The sequence below is a fragment of the Bubalus kerabau genome, chromosome 13 (assembly GCF_029407905.1).
Source record: "Bubalus kerabau isolate K-KA32 ecotype Philippines breed swamp buffalo chromosome 13, PCC_UOA_SB_1v2, whole genome shotgun sequence".
NCBI lineage: Eukaryota > Metazoa > Chordata > Mammalia > Artiodactyla > Bovidae > Bubalus > Bubalus kerabau.
This window is the reverse complement of record NC_073636.1, coordinates 20395997-20417641: the sequence shown is the minus strand read 5'-3', so window position 1 is coordinate 20417641 and position 21645 is coordinate 20395997. Positions and strand designations below refer to the sequence as shown.

Sequence of the window (21645 nt, the reverse complement as noted above, 5' to 3'; positions counted from 1 at the left end):
TTGGGGTACATGTGTCTCTTTCCCTTCTGGTTTCCACAGTGTGTATGCCCAGCAGTGGGATTGCTGGATCATAAGGCAGTTCTATTTCCAGTTTTTTAAGGAATCTCCACACTGTTCTCCATAGTGGCTGTACTAGTTTGCATTCCCACCAACAGTGTAAGAGGGTTCCCTTTTCTCCACACCCTCTCCAGCATTTATTGTTTGTAGACTTTTGGATCGCAGCCATTCTGACTGGTGTGAAATGGTACCTCATAGTGGTTTTGATTTGCATTTCTCTGATAATGAGTGATGTTGAGCATCTTTTCATGTGTTTGTTAGCCATCTGTATGTCTTCTTTGGAGAAATGTCTATTTAGTTCTTTGGCCCATTTTTTGATTGGGTCATTTATTTTTCTGGAGTTGAGCTGTAGGAATTGCTTGTATATTCTCGAGATTAATTCTTTGTCAGTTGCTTCATTTGCTATTATTTTCTCCCATTCTGAAGGCTGTCTTTTCACCTTGCTAATAGTTTCCTTTGATGTGCAGAAGCTTTTAAGTTTAATTAGGTCCCATTTGATTATTTTTGCTTTTATTTCCAATATTCTGGGATGTGGGTCATAGAGGATCCTGCTGTGATGTATGTCAGAGAGTGTTTTGCCTATGTTCTCCTCTAGGAGTTTTATAGTTTCTGGTCTTACATTGAGATCTTTAATCCATTTTGAGTTTATTTTTGTGTATGGTGTTAGAAAGTGTTCTAGTTTCATTCTTTTACAAGTGGTTGACCAGATTTCCCAGCACCACATGTTAAAGAGATTGTCTTTTCTCCATTGTATATTCTTGCCTCCTTTGTCAAAGATAAGGTGTCCATATGTGCATGGATTTATCTCTGGGCTTTCTATTTTGTTGCATTGATCTATATTTCTGTCTTTGTGCCAGTACCATACTGTCTTGATGACTGTGGCTTTGTAGTAGAGCCTGAAGTCAGGTAGGTTGATTCCTCCAGTTCCATTCTTCTTTCTCAAGATCGCTTTGGCTATTCGAGGTTTTATGTATTTCCATACAAATTGTGAAATTATTTGTTCTAGCTCTGTGAAGAATACTGTTGGTAGCTTGATAGGGATTGCATTGAATCTATAGATTGCTTTGGGTAGTATACTCATTTTCACTATATTGATTCTTCCAATCCATGAACATGGTATATTTCTCCATCTGTTAGTGTCCTCTTTGATTTCTTTCACCAGTGTTTTATAGTTTTCTATATATAGGTCTTTAGTTTCTTTAGGTAGATATATTCCTAAGTATTTTATTCTTTCCGTTGCAATGGTGAATGGAATTGTTTCCTTAATTTCTCTTTCTGTTTTCTCATTATTAGTGTATAGGAATGCAAGGGATTTCTGTGTGTTGATTTTATATCCTGCAACTTTACTATAGTCATTGATTAGTTCTAGTAATTTTCTGGTGGAGTCTTGAGGGTTTTCTATGTAGAGGATCATGTCATCTGCAAACAGTGAGAGTTTTACTTCTTCTTTTCCAATTTGGATTCCTTTTATTTCTTTTTCTGCTCTGATTGCTGTGGCCAAAACTTCCAAAACTATGTTGAATAATAATGGTGAAAGTGGGCACCCTTGTCTTGTTCCTGACTTTAGAGGAAATGCTTTCAATTTTTCACCATTGAGGACAATGTTTGCTGTGGGTTTGTCATATATAGCTTTGATTATATTGAGGTATGTTCCTTCTATTCCTGCTTTCTGGAGAGTTTTGATCATAAATGGATGTTGAATTTTGTCAAAGGCTTTCTCTGCATCTATTGAGATAATCATATGGTTTTTATTTTTCAATTTGTTAATGTGGTGTATTACATTGATTGATTTGCGGATATTGAAGAATCCTTGCATCCCTGGGATAAAGCCCACTTGGTCATGGTGTATGATCTTTTTAAATGTGTTGTTGGATTCTGATTGCTAGAATTTTGTTAAGGATTTTTGCGTCTTTGTTCATCAGTGATATTGGCCTGTAGTTTTCTTTTTTTGTGGGATCTTTGTCAGGTTTTGGTATTAGGGTGATGGTGGCCTCATAGAATGAGTTTGGAAGTTTACCATCCTCTGCAATTTTCTGGAAGAGTTTGAGCAGGATAGGTGTTAGCTCTTCTCTAAATTTTTGGTAGAATTCAGCTGTGAAGCCATCTGGACCTGGGCTTTTGTTTGCTGGAAGATTTTTTATTACAGTTTCAATTTCCGTGCTTGTGATGGGTCTGTTAAGATTTTCTATTTCTTCCTGGTTCAGTTTTGGAAAGTTGTACTTTTCTAAGAATTTGTCCATTTCTTCCACGTTGTCCATTTTATTGGCATATAATTGTAGATAGTAGTCTCTTATGATCCTTTGTATTTCTGTGTTGTCTGTTGTGATCTCTCCATTTTCATTTCTAATTTTATTGATTTGATTTTTCTCCCTTTGTTTCTTGATGAGTCTGGCTAATGGTTTGTCAATTTTATTTATCCTTTCAAAAAACCAGCTTTTGGTTTTGTTGATTTTTGCTATGATCTCTTTTGTTTCTTTTGCATTTATTTCTGCTCTAAGTTTTAAGATTTCTTTCCTTCTACTAACCCTGGGGTTCTTCATTTCTTCCTTTTCTAGTTGCTTTAGGTGTAGAGTTAGGTTATTTATTTGACTTCTTTCTTGTTTCTTGAGGTGTGCCTGTATTGCTATGAACTTTCCCCTTAGGACTGCTTTTACCGTGTCCCACAGGTTTTGGGTTGTTGTGTTTTCATTTTTATTCGTTTCTATGCAAATTTTGATTTCTTTTTTGATTTCTTCTGTGATTTGTTGGTTATTCAGCAGCGTGTTGTTCAGCCTCCATATGTTGGAATTTTTAATAGTTTTTCTCCTGTAATTGAGATCTAATCTTACTGCATTGTGGTCAGAAAAGATGCTTGGAATGATTTCTATTTTTTTGAATTTACCAAGGCTAGCTTTATGGCCCAGGATGTGATCTGTCCTGGAGAAGGTTCCATGTGCGCTTGAGAAAAAGGTGAAATTCATTGTTTTGGGATGAAATGTCCTATAGATATCAATTAGGTCTAACTGGTCTATTGTATCGTTTAAAGTTTGTGTTTCCTTGTTAATTTTGTTTAGTTGATCTATCCATAGGTGTGAGTGGGGTATTAAAGTCTCCCACTATTATTGTGTTATTGTTAATTTCTCCTTTCATACTTGTTAGCATTTGTCTTACATACTGCGGTGCTCCCGTGTTGGGTGCATATATATTTATAATTGTTATATCTTCTTCTTGGGTTGATCCTTTGATCATTATGTAGTGACCTTCTTTGTCTCTTTTCACAGCCTTTGTTTTAAAGTCTATTTTATCTGATATGAGTATTGCTACTCCTGCTTTCTTTTGGTCCCTATTTGCATGGAAAATCTTTTTCCAGCCCTTCACTTTCAGTCTATATGTGTCCCCTGTTTTGAGGTGGGTCTGTTACAGACAACATATGTAGGGGTCTTGTTTTTGTATCCATTCAGCCAGTCTTTGTCTTTTGGTTGGGGCATTCAACCCATTTACATTTAAGGTAATTACTGATAAGTATGATCCTGTTGCCATTTACTTTATTGTTTTGGGTTCGAATTTATACACCGTTTTTGTGTTTCCTGTCTAGAGAATATCCTTTAGTATTTGTTGGAGAGCTGGTTTGGTGGTGCAGAATTCTCTCAGCTTTTGCTTGTCTGAAAAGCTTTTGATTTCTCCTTCATACTTGAATGAGATCCTTGCTGGGTACAATAATCTGGGCTGTAGGTTATTTTCTTTCATCATTTTAAGTATGTCTTGCCATTCCCTCCTGGCTTGAAGAGTTTCTATTGAAAGATCAGCTGTTATCCTTATGGGTATTCCCTTGTGTGTTATTTGTTGTTTTTCCCTTGCTGCTTTTAATATTTGTTCTTTGTGTTTGATCTTTGTTAATTTGATTAATATGTGTCTTGGGGTGTTTCACCTTGGGTTTATCCTGTTTGGGACTCTCTGGGTTTCTTGGACTTGGGTGATTATTTCCTTCCCCATTTTAGGGAAGTTTTCAACTATTATCTCCTCAAGTATTTTCTCATGGTCTTTCTTTTTGTCTTCTTCTTCTGGGACCCCTATGATTCGAATGTTGTAGCGTTTAATATTGTCCTGGAGGTCTCTGAGATTGTCCTCATTTCTTTTAATTCGTTTTTCTTTTATCCTCTCTGATTCATTTATTTCTACCATTCTATCTTCTAATTCACTAATCCTATCTTCTGCCTCTGTTATTCTAGTATTTGTTGCCTCCAGAGTGTTTTTAATTTCACTTATTGCATTATTCATTATATATTGACTCTTTTTTATTTCTTCTAAGTCTTTGTTAAACCTTTCTTGCATCTTCTCAATCCTTGCCTCCAGGCTATTTATCTGTGATTCCATTTTAATTTCAAGATTTTGGATCAATTTCACTATCATTATTCGGAATTCTTTATCAGGTAGATTCCCTATCTCTTCCTCTTTTGTTTGGATTGGTGGGCATTTATCCTGTCCCTTTATCTGCTGGGTATTCCTCTGTCTCTTCATCTTGTTTAAATTGCTGAGTTTGGGGTGTCCTTTCTGTATTCTGGCAGTTTGTGGAGTTCTCTTTATTGTGGCATTTCCTCACTGTGTGTGGGTTTGTACAGGTAGCTCATCAGGGTTTCCTGGTTAGGGAAGCTTGTGTCGATGTTCTGGTGGATGGAGCTGTATTTCTTCTCTCTGGAGTGTAATGAAATGTCCAGTAATGAGTTATGAGGTGTCTATGGTTTTGGGGTGACTTTGGGCAGCCTGTATCTTGAAGCTCAGGGCTGTGTTCCTTTGTTGCTGGAGAATTTGCTTGGTATGTCTTGCCCTGGAACTTGTTGGCCCTTGTGTGGTGCTTGGTTTCAGTGTCGGTATGGAGGCGTTTGATGAGCTCCTGTCAATTAATGTTCCTTGGAGTCAGGCGTTCCCTGGAGTCAGGGTTTGGACTTAAGCCTCCTACTTCCAGTTATCGGTCTTATTTTTACTGTAGTTTCAAAACTTCTCCTTCTATACAGCACCATTGATAAAACATCTACGTTAAAGATGAAAAGTTTCTCTACTGTGAGGGTCACTCAGAGAGGTTCACAGCGTTACATGGAGAAGAGAAGAGGGAGGAGGGAGTTAGAGGTGACCCAAATGAGATGAGGTGGAATCAATAGTGGAGAGAGTGGGCTAGCCAGTAGTCACTTCCTTATGTGCACTCCACAACTGGACCGCTCAGAGATGTTCACGGAGTTATACAGAGAAGAGAAGGAGGAGGAAGGAGACAAAGGTGGCCAGAAGGATAAAAGGGGGAAATGAAAAGGAGGGAGACAGATCCAGCCAGTAATCAGTTCCCTAAGTGCTCTCCACCATCTGGAACACACAGAAATTCACAGAGTTGGGTAGAGTAGAGAGGGGTTAGGGAGGAGATATAGGTGACCTGGTGGAGAAAACGGAGAGTCCAAAGGGAGAGAGAGCAGTCAAGCCAGTAATCTCGCTCCCTAGTGAAAAATGGGTCCTAAAGATTGGGTTCTTAAAGGTACAAAATTGGTAACAAATACATAAAAGCAAAAATTAAAAATCTAGAGTAGAGTTTGGAATTTCAAAAATATGATGTTAATGAAAAGAAGAAGGAAAAGAAAGAGAGAAAAAACGAACAAAGAAAAACAAACAAGGTCACGAAAATTCTAAAGAAACTACAGGTACAAAATTGATAACTAATACCAAAAAGCAAAAATTAAGAATCTAGAGTAGAGTTTGGAATTTCAAAAATACAATGTTAAAAAAAAGAAGAAGAAAAATAAAGAGAGAAAACAAACAAACCAACAAAAACAATGTTGCAAAAATTATAAAGAAAATACAGGTACAAAATTGATATCAAATACCAAAAAGCATAAATTAAAAATCTTGAGTAGAGTTTGGAATTGCAGATATACAATGTTATATAAAAGAAGAAGAGAAAGAAACAGAGGGAAAAAAAGAAAAAAAAAAGTCACAGAAATTATAAAAAAAACTATAGGTACAAAATTGATAACATATACCAAAAGGCTAAAATTAAAAATCTAGAGTAGAGTTTGGAATTTCAAAAATGCGATGTTAAAGAAAAGAAGAAGGAAAAGAAAGAGAGAAAAAACAAACAAAGAAAAACAAGGTCGCGAAAATTCTAAAGAAACTACAGGTACAAAATTGATAACTAATACCAAAAAGCAAAAATTAAAAATCTAGAGTAGAGTTTGGAATTTCAAAAATACAATGTTAAAAAAAGAAGAAAAATAAAGAGAGAAAACAAACAAACCAACAAAAACAATGTTGCAAAAATTATAAAGAAAATACAGGTACAAAATTGATATCAAATACCAAAAAGCATAAATTAAAAATCTTGAGTAGAGTTTGGAATTGCAGATATACGATGTTATATAAAAGAAGAAGAGAAAGAAACAGAGGGGGAAAAAAGTCACAGAAATTATAAAAAAAACTATAGGTACAAAATTGATAACATATACCAAAAGGCTAAAATTAAAAATCTAGAGTAGAGTTTGGAATTTCAAAAATACAATGTTAAAGAAAAGAAGAAAAAGAAAAAATAACAAAACACGGTCAAAAAATTATAAAATATATATATGAAGTTTGCTGAAGAAGAAAAAAAAATAGGGTCTTTTTCTTTTTTTTTGCAAAGTAATAGGTTATACAAGTGAAAATTAAAGGACAATAGAGGACTTAAAATTTTTTAAAAAAATTTTTTTTAAAAAAAGAAAGATCGTAAAAATAGTAAAAATATATCTAGATCTTTCTCTGGTTTTGTTGTGAGTATTGTGGGTTCAGTTCATTTTTGGCTAGTTCCTTGGTCCGACTTATATTTCTCAAGATCTACAGGCCCCTTCCTATGTAGTCCATAGTAACCACAGGGTTTTAATCTATGGCCTGTAGCTTCCAAGGCGTTTCCCTCTGTTATAGCTTCTTCTGTTTGCTGGTCTCTTCAGTGTCTGGTTCCCGCCCTGACACAAAGGGGAAGGTGGAGGACACTTTTTTTTTTTTTAATTTAGGCTCACTTGTTCAGCCGCGCTGTGGGGAGGGAGGGAGGGATGCTGCAAACAGATAACACTGGCGTGCGCTCGCAGTGCCTCAGCCACACTGGGTCTGCCCCCGCTCACGGCGAGTGTAGCCTACCTGCCCACACTGCTTGGGCTCTAGGTTGTTCCGCCAGGAACAATCAGAGGCCGGCCCTGGGCTGAGCTCCCAGGTCCAAGCCGCTCAGGTTCAGGCACTCGGGTAGTCCTCAGAGGCGCAGACTCGGTTGGGCCTGTGTTTTGTGCTCTTCCCAGGTCCAAGCAGCTCAGGTGATGAGGTGTTTGGCGGGCGCCAATGCTGCGACTTATCGCCTCCCCGCCACTCGGTTATCTGGGTGTAAAACCGGTGCACCTTCTCAGGCAGATGTTGACCATCCAGACCCCCAAGAAGTTTTAGTTAGCAAAGAAGCCTGCTTACAGTTTTATAGATAGTGTCTCTCTAGGGCTGCGATTGCCCCCTTCCAGCTCTGGCTGCCTGTCACCGGAGGGGGAAGGTCTGCAGCCGGCTATCTCTGTTCAGTCCTTTGTTCCGTGTGCAGGCCTGGTGGTGTCTTAGGTTAGGGCTGGCTTTTCGCTTGGTAGATATCCCACAGTCTGGTTTGCTAGCCCAAATTATTTCGCTCAGATAGCGCTCAGGACATTCGGGCCAGATTCTTACTCTAAGCGACGCAGCCCGCGCCGCGCTTCCCTGCCCAGCCCCCGCTTGCTAATGGCTTGTGCAGGCGTCTGCGCTGCTTCTCCGCTGGGGGAGTTACCGTAGGGCTCGCAATCTGCGGTTTTTAATTGTTTATTTATTTTTTTCTCCCTGTTATGTTGCCCTCTGTGCTTCCAAAGCTCGGCACAGATTCGGCAGTGAGAAGGTTTCCTGGTGTTTGGAAACTTCTGTCTTTTTAAGACTCCCTTCCCGGGACGGAACTCCGTCCTTCCCTCTTTTGTCTCTTTTTTTGTCTTTTATATTTTTTCCTACCTCCTTTCGAAGAGTTGGGTTGCTTTTCTGGGTGCCTGATGTCCTCTGCCGGCATTCAGAAGTTGTTTTGTGGAATTTACTCGACGTTTAAATGCTCTTTTGATGAATCTGTGGGGGAGAAAGTGTTCTCCCAGTCCTACTCCTCCGCCATCTTGGCTCCTCCCCCCGGGTTTGTGAATGTTTAATCATATCTTTTGTATAGATCTGTTACATCATATATTTACTGTGTTGTTCGGTTCTTCTTTAATTGAAGTTCTGTTTATTCTGTGTTACTAAGAGATGTATGTTAAATTTTCCTTCTATGATTATGGATATCTTTGTGTTTCCAGGTAGTTTTTTGCCAGATTGGTTTATATATTTGGAAATGATGTTATTAAATGTGTATGAATTTAAACTTGTATATTTACCTGGTAAACATGAGCCTTGATCTCTATAAAAGTATATCCTTTATCTCTAAGAATACATTTTTTGCCTTAATATTTATTTTATCTGATAATAGTACAGCCATATTTGCTTTCTTATGATAAGTATTTATACAGTCTTCTGTATACAGTCTTCTGTCTTCTGTAAACAGTTCATACAGAAGTTCATGGTATTTTGTATGATGTCAGTAGTTTTTGTCATAATGATCCTAAACCAAAAGAAAAGCCAAACAGTTTCTTTATTAATTGTGTACAAAAAACATCTGCTGAATACTACATAACTTTTGTGGCAACATAAATTTTCATACAGTTGCTAAAATTATATGATAAAACTATTAACTTTGTAAACTGCCAAACCATCCTCAAAGTGGCTGTACTGTTTTGCTTTCCTCCCAGCTACAAATCAAGTTTCCCACTGCTCCAAATTTCTGAGATCATTTGTTGTTTTCAGCATTTGGATTTTAGCTATAGTTATGGCATCCGGTCCCATCACTTCATGGGAAAATGATGGGGAAACAGTGGAAACAGTGTCAGACTTTATTTTTCTGGGCTCCAAGATCACTGCAGATGGTGACTGCAGCCATGAAATTAAAAGACACTTACTCCTTGGAAGGAAAGTTATGACCACCCTAGGTAGCATATTCAAAAGCAGAGACATTACTTTGCCAACAAAGGTTCGTCTAGTCAAGGCTATGGTTTTTCCTGTGGTCATGTATGGATGTGAGAGTTGGACTGTGAAGAAAGCTGAGCGCCGAAGAATTGATGCTTTTGAACTGTGGTGTTGGAGAAGACTCTTGAGAGTCCCTTGGACTGCAAGGAGATCCAACCAGTCCATTCTGAAGGAGATCAGCCCTGGGATTTCTTTGGAAGGACTGATGCTGAAGCTGAAAGTCCAGTACTTTGGCCACCTGATGTGAAGAGTTGACTCATTGGAAAAGACTCTGATGCTGGGAGGGATTGGGGGCAAGAGGAGAAGGAGACGACAGAGGATGAGATGGCTGGATGGCATCACTGACTCTATGGATGTGAGTCTGGGTGAACTCCAGGAGTTGGTGATGGACAGGGAGGCCTGGCGTGCTGCGATTCATGGGGTCACAAAGAGTCGGACACGACTGAGCGACTGATCTGATCTGATCTGATCTGATGTAGTGATATCTCTTTTGGGGATTAGTTCTAAAAGGTCTTGTAGGTCTTCATAGAACTGTTCAACTTCAGCTTCTTCAGTGTTACTGGTTGGGGCATAGACTTGGATTACTGTGATATTGAATGGTTTGCCTTGGAAACGAACAGAGATCATTCTGTTGTTTTTGAGATTGCATCCAAGTACTGCACTTCAGACTCTTTTGTTGACCATGGTGGCTACTCCATTTCTTCTAAGGTATTCCTGCCCACAGTAGTATATATAATGATCATCTGAGTTAAATTCACCCAGTCCATTTTAGTTTGCTGATTCCTAGAATGTCAACGTTCACTCTTGCCATCTCATGTTTGACCACTTCCAATTTGCCTTGATTCATGGACCTAACATTCCAGGTTCCTATGCAATATTGCTCTTTACAGCATTGGACCTTGCTTCTATCACCAGTCACATACACAACTGGGTGTTGTATTTGCTTTGCACTCATCTCACATGCTAGTAAAGTAATGCTCAAATTTCTCCAAGCCAGGATTCAGCTATACGTGAACCATGAACTTCCAGATGTTCAAGCTGGTTTTAGAAAAGGCAGAGGAACCAGAGATCAAACTGCCAACATCCGCTGTATCATCGAAAAAGCAAGAGAGTTCCAGAAAAACATCTATTTCTGCTTTATTGACTATGCCAAAGCCTTCAACTGTGTGGATCACAATAAACTATGGAAAATTCTGAAAGAGATGGGAATACCAGACCACTTGACCTGCCTCTTGAGAAACCTATATGCAGATCAGGAAGCAACAGTTAGAACTGGACATGGAACAACAGACTGGTTCCAAATAGGAAAAGGAGTACGTCAAGGCTGTATATTGTCACCCTGCTTATTTAACTTATATGCAGAATACATCATGAGAAACACTGGGCTGGAAGAGGCACAAGCTGGAATCTATAGTCCATGGGGTTGCAAAGAGTTGGACTCAACTGAGTGACTTTCATTTTCACTTCACTATGTTACTGGGTAGGAGTTGTGAGAAGAGACATCCTTGATTTATCCTGAGATGATAATGATAGCATTTAGTTTTCCACTGTTAAGTGTGATGTTATCTGTTGGGTTTTGGTAGATGTCATTTATCAAACTGAGGAAGTTCCCACTATTCTTGGTTTGCTTAGAGTTTTTATCATGAACAGGGTTTAGATTTTTTAAAATAATTTTTTGCATCTCTGATTGATCAAATTATTTTTTTCTTTTGTCTGTTGATGTGATGAGCTACATTAATTGATTTTAAATATTGAGTCAGCATTGTATACCTGGAATAAATCCTCCTTGGTCATTATATAGAAGCATTTTTATACATTGTTTCACATCATTGATTATTATTTTGTGGAGGATTTTTGCATCTTATTTGTGAGAGATATTTATCTAGTTTTTGCATTGGAATAATAGCACTTAAATCTATTGTGATCTGAAAGCATATTTCACATGACTTTTGTTCTTTTAAATTTGTTAAGGTATGGATCTTCAGCTTGTTGTATCTGTCAGTTACTGATAAGATGGTATTGAAAACAGCACATGTAATACATTTGTCAGTTTCTCCTTGCAGTTCTATTTTTGCCCCATGTATTTTGTTGCTCTGTTGTTTGGTGCATACTCATTAAGGATTCTTATGTTTTCTTAGATATTGACCCCCTTTATTATCATGTAGGGCTCTCTTTATTTCTGGTAATTTTCCTTGCTCTGAAGTCTGCCTTGTCTCAAATTAATAAAATTATAGGTTGGTTGATATGTTTTCTTTAGACACTTTACATTTCTCTCCATTCTCTTCTTGCTAGCACAGTTTGATGAGACATAAAAGATATTTTTATCCTTATCCCTCTACAGATAAGATATATTTCTATTTTTTTTTTTGTTTTTCCCTGAAGTCTTTTAAGATTTTCTCTTTGTCTTTGATTTTTTTCTGCATTTTGAATATGATATGAATAGGTGTTGATATTTTTGCATTTATCTTTTTTGGTGTTCTCTGAATTCCTATGCTCACTGATTTGAATGTCATTAATGTTGGAAAATTCTCTGCCATTGTTTAAATATTTCTTCTGTTGCATTGTTTCTTCTCCTTCTGGTATCCTCATTATGTGTGTGTTATGCCTTTTGTAATTGTCCAAAAGATCTCTGATATCCTGTTCCTTTTTTTCCATTTAGCTTCTCTTTTCAATTTGGAAAGTTTCTAATGTCATATCGTTAAGCTCACTGAGACTTTCCTTGACTGTGTTCCAGTCTACTAATGAACACATCAAAGACATTCTACACTTCTGTTGCAATATTTTAGATATTTAACATTTCCTTGTGATTTTTTTCTTAGAGCTTCCATATTTCTTCTTACATTACTCTTCTGCTTTTATATTTTGTCTCGTTTTCTACAAAAACTTTTAGCGTATTAGTCATAATTACTTCAGATACTCCTATGATTATGCTCAAATTTCTGTCGTGTGAGTCTGGTACTCGTACTCTTGTTTGGGTTTTTATTTTTAAGCATGTATTACATTTTGTTGCTGTTCAAATCCAGACACGATACACTGGGTAAAAGGAACGGAAGTATATAGACCTTTAGTGTGAGGCTTCATGTTTCTCTGGCTAGGTATTAGTCTGTATTTTTTGTTTACTCTAGCTGTAGGTATCATAAGCTAAAAGTTCCTATATTGTCTCTTTTTTGTCTCCCCTGGTATCTTTGGGTTTCCCTCTAGATTCCTTAAATAGGGTCTGTGACTTGGTGTTCTTTTAGCTGTAATTTGCTATTATATAGGAGCCCTATTAATATGGTGGTAAGACATCAGGGAAGGGGAAAGATTCTGTAATCCTCTGATTAGGTGTCGGCCTGTGTCTGAATAAGCTTGTGTCTCTGGGCTCCAACCTTCAAAGTGTTTCTCATGTCTCTCCTATGTGTTTGGTAAGACAAGGAAGGCTGGAAAGGGCTGAGATCATATATCTACTCACCCCTGTGTTGAATACTCCATTTTCCTAAGGTCTGTTGGGTTCTCATAAACTCTGTTTTGGTTAAGCTCTAGTAAAGTAGTTTCCCTTGAAGGCAGTCTTTTGTTAAGGAGAATGGCATTTTGAAAAGCAGTTCCTTTCCCCTCCCCCTGTTGGAAGCATATGAAGGTTTTTCTCTGATCTTCATCTTGAGAACTTGCTTGGGTTTCCTAGACATAAAAGTTATAATAATGTGGGAATGCCAGTAAGATTCAAATTAGTTTACACTGAACTTTCAGCAATTGGTAGGTTTCCCTGTTGGCTCAGATGGTATAAAGAATCTGCGTGCAATGCAGGAGACCCAGGTTTGATCCCTGGATTGGGAAGATCCCCTGGAGAAGGGAATGGCAACCCACTCTAGTATTCTTGCCTGGAAAACCCATGGAGAGAAGAGCCTGGCAGGCTACAGTCCATGGGGTCACAAAGAGTCAGACACAACTGAGCAACTGATATTCTCATTCTCACTAGTACTGACTCCAACAGTGAGCTTCTGCTCCTGCTCTTCAGCTGCCAATAACCTGCTTTTATGCACCTCTATCTCCAGTTTTGGGGGCAGCATTTTGCCTTGATTTAAATAAGAAAAAGTGAAAGTCACTCAGTTGTTTCGGACCCTTTGCGACCCCATGGACTATAGCCATGTATTCTCCAGGACTGTACCCTCTGCAGTATTCTTCAGGCCAGAATACTGGAGTGGGTAGCCTTTTCCTTCTCCAGGGAATCTTCCCAACCCAAGGATCAAACCCAGGTCTCCCGCATTGCAGGTGAATTCTTTACCAGCTGAGCCACAAGGGAAGCCCAAGAATACTGGAGTGGGTAGCCTATCCCTTCTCCAGCAGGTCTTCCTGACCCAGGAATCGAACTGGGGTCTCTGGCATTGCAGGCAGATTCTTTACCAACTGAGCTATCAAGGAAGCCCAAATAAGATGTTTAATTTCAAATGTTTGCTAAATTTTTTCTTATTGTGAGAATAGAAGTAATGATTCCCAAGCTCTTTACACGTATAACAAGATGTAGACATCCTCTCATGTGTATATGCCCAGTTGTTTCCAACTCTTTGTGACCCCACAGACTGTAGCCTGCTAGGCTCCTCTGTCCATGGGATTTTCCTGGCAAGAATGCTGAAGTGGGTTGCCATTTCCTCCACCAGGAGACCTTCCTGGCCCAGGAATCAAACCGGCATTTCCTGTGTCTTTTGCATTGGCAGGCAGATTCTTTACCACTGAGCCACCTGGAAATCCCAGAAGTCCTCTCACTATTATTATTTTAGCATTTCAACATCCTGTATGATTTAATCCTTATTATTTATCATTTAGCAGCCTTTCATGTACACATTTTTTTCTTTTCATGTATACATTTTTTTCTTTTCTGATTTATTGTACATTTGATATAAAACCTGTAAATTTAAGGTGTACAACATACTAATTTGATACATTTATGTATTGTAATGTGATTGCCATTGTAGTGGTAATTAGCACCTATATCACATTACATAATTATGTTTCATTTTATTGGTTGTAATAATTCTAGTCTATTATCATTTGGTGATTATAGTGCAGTATTGTCTGTATTCATTATGCTGTGCTTCAGATCTCTATTTACTACTCAAGATTGTACAACATCTTTTGTATTACCTCACCCCTTATCCTCTGGTTAACCACAATTTCTTACTAAAAATTTTGCTTTTTTAGATTCCACATGTAGATGATTTGTTGTTGTTCAGTTGCTCAGTCATGTCCAACTCTTTACAACCCCATGAACTACTGCATGCTAAGCCTCCCTGTCCTTTAACATTTCCCAGAATTTGCTCAAATTCATGTCCATGGATTTGGTGATGCATCCAACCATCTCATTCTGTCTCCCCTTCTCCTCCTGCCGTCAGTTTCCCAGCATCATGGTCTTTTCCAGTCAGTCAACTCTTTGCATCAGGTGACCAAAGTATCGGAGTTTCAGCTTCAGCATCAGTGCTTCCAATGAATAGTCAGTATTGATTTCCTTTAGGATTGACTGGTTTGTTCGCCTTTCTATCCAAGGGACTCTCAAGAGTCTTCTCCAACACTACAGTTCAAAAGCATCAATTCTTCAATGATCAGCCTTCTTTATGGTCCAACTCTCATGACTACTGGAAAAACCATAGCTTTGACTAGATGGACCTTTATTGGCAAAGTGATGTCTCTGCTTTTTGATATGCTGTCTAGGTCTGTCATAGCTTTCCTTCCAAGGAGCAAGCATCTTTTAATTTCATAGCTGCAGTCACAATCTACAATGATTTGGGAGCCCAAGAAAATAAAGTTTGTCACTGTTTCCATTGTTTTCCCATCTATCTGCCATGCAGTAATGGGACCAGATGCCATGATCTTCGTTTTTTGAATGTTAAGTTTTAAGCCAGCCTTTTCACTCTCCTCTTTCACTTTCATCAAGAGACTCTTTAGTTCGTCTTTGCTTTCTGCAATAAAAGTTACATCATCTGCATATCTGAGGTTGTTGATATTTCTCCAGCTTGTACTTCTTCCAGCCCGGCATTTTGAATGCTATACTCTGCATATATGTTGAATAAACAGGGTAACAATATGCAGCCTTGATGAACTCCTGTCCCAATTTTGAATCAGTTCACTGTTCCTTGTCCAGTACTAACTGCTGCTTATTGACCTGCATACAGGTTTCTCAAGAGGCAGGTAAGGTGGTCTGGTATTCCCATCTCTAAGAATTTTCCACAGTTTTTGTGGTCCACACAGTCAGAGGCTTTTGTGTAGTCAATTAAGAAGAAGTAGATATTTTTCTGGAATTCTCTTGCTTTTTCTTTGATCCAGTGCAGGTTGATCTCTGGTTCCTCTGCCTTTTCTAAATCCAACTTGTACATCTGGAAGTTCTCAGTTCATGTATTGTTGAACCCTAGCTTGAAGAATTTTGAGCATTACCTTCCTAGCATGTGAAATGAGTGCAATTATGTAATAGTTTGAACATTCTTTGGCATTGCCCTTCTTCAGGGTTGAAATGAAAACTGACCTTTGCCAGTCCTGTGGCCACTGCTGAATTTTCTAAATTTCCTGGCATATTGACTGCAGCAGTTTAACAGCATCATACTGTAGTATATTTTTCTTTCTCTTTATGACTTATTTCTCTTAGAAAAACGTATTCAGGACTTACCCATGTTGTCTCAAATGGCAGGATGTCCTTCTTTCAAATGGCTGATTAATACTCTATATGTGTGTGTGTGTGTGTGTATATATATATATATATATATATATATATATATATACATATACATACATACACCACATCTTCTTTATCCATTCATCCATTGATGGACTGTTAGGATATGTTCATATCTTCCTGTTGTGAATAATACTGAGAAAAAATATAGGTACATAAAGCTCCTCAAAATCCTGTATTTATTTCCTTCAAGTAGGTACTTATAAGTAGGATAGAGGGATCAGAAGTTCAATCTACTTTTAATTTTTTGAGGAAACTCCATTTCCAAAGTGGGTGGACCAGTTTACATTCCCTCTAGCAGTATACAAAGATTCCCTTGTCATTGTATTCTTGCCCGCACTTATATCTCTTGTCTTCTTGATGATAGCCATTCCAACTTGTTTGAGATGGTATCTCAATGTGCCTTTGACTTGCATCTCTCTGAGGATTAATATTATTGATCATATTTTCACATACTTGTTGGCCATTTGTATGCCTTTAGTTTTTCTGTACATTTTAAAAATTGGATTGTTTAATTTTTTGTTATTAGGCTGTATGAAATCTATGTTTTAGATATTAACCCTTTATCTGATACATGGTTTCTGAAATTTTCTCATTTCATTGATTGCCTTTTCATTGTGTTGTTTCTTTTACTGTACAGAAGCTGTTAACTTTGAAGTAGACCCATTTGTTGAGTTTTTCTTTTGTTGTTTGTGCTTTTGGTATTCATATATTTAAAAAAATCATCGCGAAGACCACTGTCAAGGAGTTTCTTCCCTACATTTTCCTCTAGCAGAATCAAGTCTTATGTTTATAAGTCTTTGCTCTATTTCAAGTTAATTTTGTGAGTGGCATAAATTAGGAGTCCAGTTTCATTTCTTTGCATGTGTATATGCAGTTTTTTCAACATCATTTGTTGAAGAGACTATCCTTTTCCCACTGGGTATTCTTGGCACTCTTGTTCAATAGTAATTGACCAAGCATTTAATTTGCTTGGACATTTAATTTGAGAATCTGTACTTTCTTTCATTGGTCTATGTGTCTGTTTTTGTGCCAATGGCATAACATGTTTATTGTTATAGCTTTGGAGTATAGTTTGAAATCAAGAAATGTGTTATCTCTCACTTTGTTCTTTTATAGGACTGCCTTCGTTTTCTGATTTCTTTTGTGATTCCATATAAATTTTAGGATTTTTTTTTCTAATTCTGTGGAGAATTTGATGTGTTTATAGGATTGTGTTGAATCCATAGATGACTTTGGATAGTATGAACATTTCAAAAAGATTTTTCTTTTAGTACATATACATGTGGTATCTTCCCATTTCCTTATGTCTTCCATTTCTTTCCATAGAGCCTTGTAGTTTTCATTGTACAGATCTTTCATCTCCTTGGTTAAATTTATATCCAGAATTTTATTTTTTTAATTTATTTTTGGCTGTGCTGTGTGGCATGCACACTTAGTTCCCTGACTCAGTGTTTGAACCCGCACCCCCTGCAGTGGAAGCATGGAATCTTAACCATTGGACTGCCAGTTGCTGTTCCCAGTATTTTATTGTTTTTTATGCTACTGTGAATGGTATAGTTTTAGTTTTTTTCAGATATTTTATCATTAACATGTAGAAATGCAACAGATTACCATATGTTAATTTTGTATCTTGCAACTTTACTGAAATCATTGATTAGTTCCAACAATTTCATGGTTGAGTCCTTGAGGTTTTCTATATATAAAATTGTATTATCTGCAAATCACAAGAATTTTCTTCTTCCTTCCCAAGCCTGTTTGTTGAGGATTTTTATTGTGAAAGAGTATTGAATTTTGTTGAATTTTGTCAAATGTTTTTCTGCATCTATTGAGATGATAATGTAATTTTATCCCTCATTCTGTCAGTATGGTGTGAAAGATTGATTTACTTGCAAATGTTAAACCAAACCATCCTTGCATCTCTTGTATAAATCCCACTAGGTCATGGTATATGATCCTTTTAATGTGCTTCAAAATTTGGTTTGCTAATATTTTGTTGAGGATTGTTGTATCTATTTTCATTAGGGAAATGTCAATATCTTTAGTTTTTGTTTCTTGTAGCTTTTTTGTCTCAGTTTGGAATCAGGATGATGTTGGCATCATGAATATTTTAGAAGTGTTTCCTTAACCAGAATTGAAAGAGACATGTGTACCCCAATGTTGATAACAGTACTGTTTATAATAGCCAGGACATGGAAGCAACCTAGATGTCCATCAGCAGACGAATGGATAAGAAAGCTGTGGTACATATACACAATGAAATATTACTCAGCCATTAAAAAGAATACATTTGAATCAGTTCTAATGAGGTGGATGAAACTGGAGCCTATTATACAGAGTGAAGTAAGCCAGAAAGAAAAACACCAATACAGTATCAGTTCAGTTCAGTTCAGTCACTCAGTCGTGTCCGACTCTTTGCGACCCCATGAATCGCAGCACGCCAGGCCTCCCTGTCCATCACCAACTCCCGGAGTTCACTCAGACTCACATCCATCGAGTCAGTGATGCCATCCAGCCATCTCATCCTCTGTCGTCCCCTTCTCCTCCTGCCCCCAATCCCTCCCAGCATCAGAGTCTTTTCCAATGAGTCAACTCTTCGCATCAGGTGGCCAAAGTACTGGACTTTCAGCTTCAGCATCATTCCTTCCAAAGAAATCCCAGGGCTGATCTCCTTCAGAATGGACTGGTTGGATCTCCTTGCAGTGCAAGGGACTCTCAAGAGTCTTCTCCAACACCACAGTTCAAAAGCATCAATTCTTTGGTGCTCAGCCTTCTTCACAGTCCAACTCTCACATCCATACATGACCACAGGAAAAACCATAGCCTTGACTAGACGGACCTTTGTTGGCAAAGTAATGTCTCTGCTTTTGAATATGCTATCTAGGTTGGTCATAACTTTCCTTCCAAGGAGTAAGCATCTTTTAATTTCATGGCTGCAGTCACCATCGGCAGTAATTTTGGAGCCCAAAGAAATAAAGTCTGACACTGTTTCCACTGTTTCCCCATCTATTTCCCATGAAGTGATGGGACCGGATGCCATGATCTTCGTTTTCTGAATGTTGAGCTTTAAGCCAACTTTTTCACTCTCCTCTTTCACTTTCATCAAGAGGCTTTTTAGTTCCTCTTCTCTTTCCACCATAAGGGTGGTGTCATCTGCATATCTGAGGTTATTGATATTTCTCCCTGCAATCTTGATTCCAGCTTGTGCTTCTTCCAGCCCAGCATTTCTCATGATGTACTCTGCATATAAGTTAAATAAGCAGGGTGACAATATACAGCCTTGATGTACTCCTTTTCCTATTTGGAACCCGTCTGTTCCATGTCCAGTTCTAACTGTTGCTTCCTGACCTGTATACAAATTTCTCAAGAGGCAGATCAGGTGGTCTGGTATTCCCATCTCTTTCAGAATTTTCTACAGTTTATTGTGATCCACACAATCAAAGGCTTTGGCATAGTCAATAAAGCAGAAATAGATGTTTTTTTTTCTGGAACTCTCTTGCTTTTTCCATGATCCAGCAGATGTTGGCAATTTGATCTCTGGTTCCTCTGCCAATGCATATATATAGAATTTAGAAAGATGGTAATGATAACCCTATATGCGAGACAGCAAAAGAGACACAGATGTATAGAACAGTCTTTTGGACTCTGTGGGAGAGGGCGAGGGTGGGATGATTAGGGAGAATGGCATTGAAACATATATATTACCATATGTGAAATGAATCGCCAGTCCAGGTTTGATGCATGAGACAGGGTGCTCAGGACTGGTGCACCGGGATGACCCAGAGGAATGGGATGGGGAGGGAGATGGGAGGGGGGTTCAGGATGGGGAACACGTGTACACCCATGGCAGATTCATGTCAATGTATGGCAAAACCACTACAATATCGTAAAGTAATTAGCCTCCAATTAAAATAAATAAATATATATATTTTTAAAAAAGAAGTGTTTAATTTTGTATTTTGGGGGAGAGTTTAAGAATAGTTCCTGTTAATTCTTCTTTAAATGTTTGGTAAAATTCATCAATTAAGTCATCTGGTCCTGGGCTTTTGTTGTTGGTGGTGGTAGGTTTTTGATTACTGCCTAGTCTCCTTTGTTACTGGTCTATTCAGTCTGTTTCCTCATGATTCAGTCTTGGTAGGCTGTATATTTCTAGGAATTTATTCCTTTGCTCCTAGTTGTTCAATATGTTGATGTATACTTGTTCATAATGGTCCCTTATAGCATATTTATTTCTGTGGTGTTAGTTGTAATGTTTTCTCTTCCACTTCTCATTTTCTTTGTGTCTTTATTTCTTAGACAGTCTAGCTAAAAGTTTGTCAATTTCTGTGTGTCTTTTCAAAAATCACCTCTTAGTTTTATCATATTTTTCTTACTGTTTTTAATGTTCCCTATTTCATTTATTTCTGCTCTCATCTTTATTATTTCCTACTTTTAATAACATTGACATTAATTTGTTATTATTCTTTTAGTTCCTTTGGGTGTAATTTATGGTCTTTGAGATATTTCTTCTCTTTTAATCTAGGTGTGTATTACTATAAACTACCCTCTTGGATACTGTTTTTGTACATCCTACATGTTTATGTATATTGTGTTTCCATTTTTGTTCTCTGGAGATATTTTCTAATTTCCCTTTTGATTTCTTCTTTGATCCAGTGGTTGTTCAAGATTGTGTTGTTTAATTTCCATGTGTCTGTGAATTTTTCACTTTTCTACCATTATTTATTCATAGTTTTTTTTTTCCCCACTGTGGTTAGAAAAGATACTTGAAATGATTTTAATTTTAAACACATTAAGATTTGTTTTGTGACCTGGAATGTGATCTGTCCTGAAGAAGAATGCTTATGAAGAATGTGTATTTTACTTCTCTTGAGTGGAATGCTCTGTAGATATCTCTAGTCCATTTGCATTCAAATAATTCAAGCCCTCTCTTTACTGATTTTACTTATCTTTACTGAGTCTTCGTTACATATTTTTTGTCTGAATGATCTATCCATTATTGTAAATGGAATATTAACGTCTCCTTCTATTCTTGATTTGCCATCTATTTCTCCCTTCAGATCTGTCAGTGTTTGGTTTATATATTCAAGTGAGCTATTATTGGATGCATATATGTATTTGTAAGTGTTATATCCTGTTGAATTGATTCTTCATCAAAATGATGAAATGACCTTCATCATTGTAATGACCTTTGTGTCTTGGGGCAGCTTTCTATTAGTCTTTTTTGTCTAATATAGCCACCTCTGATCTCTCTTGATTACCATTTTCTTGAAATATCTTTTTCTATCCCTTCACTTTCAGCCTGTGTGTGTCCTTATATCTAAAGTTGATCTTTTATTAATAACATGTAATTGCATATTGTTAGCATGTAATTACATCTTATTTTTTCATTCACTCTCCAATCTTTTTTGAGTGTAATTTATTTATATTTAAAGTAGTTCTTGATTGTTAATGACTTTGTATTGCCATTTTATTGTTTTTGTCGCTTTTGTAGTTCTAAGTTTTCTGCTTAGAAATCCATTGTAGTCTTACTGAAGTTCTTTTGTGTGAAATAAGTTACTTTTGCTGCTTTTAAAATTCTTTCTTTGTCTTTGACCTTTGATAATTTAAGTGTATGTCTCAGTGTAGATCTCTTTGAGTTAAATCTATTTGGACGTCTTTGGGATCCATAAGTTTGTATGTCCACTTCCTTCCTCAGTTTTGGGAATTTTACAGCCATTATTTCTTTAATAATGCTTTCTGTCCTTTTCTTATTCTCTTCTTCTTCTGGAATAACTATCTGGCATATATTTGCTTGATGGCATCCCATA

The 21645-nt window shown here is 37.4% G+C and overlaps 1 protein-coding gene across 1 annotated transcript in view; it reads left to right on the top strand.

Annotated features, from left to right (window-relative positions):
• CCDC7 (coiled-coil domain containing 7) overlaps positions 1-21645 on the top strand; it is a 262345-nt gene that overhangs the window by 192032 nt on the left and 48668 nt on the right. The gene's annotated exons all lie outside the window — the stretch shown is intronic.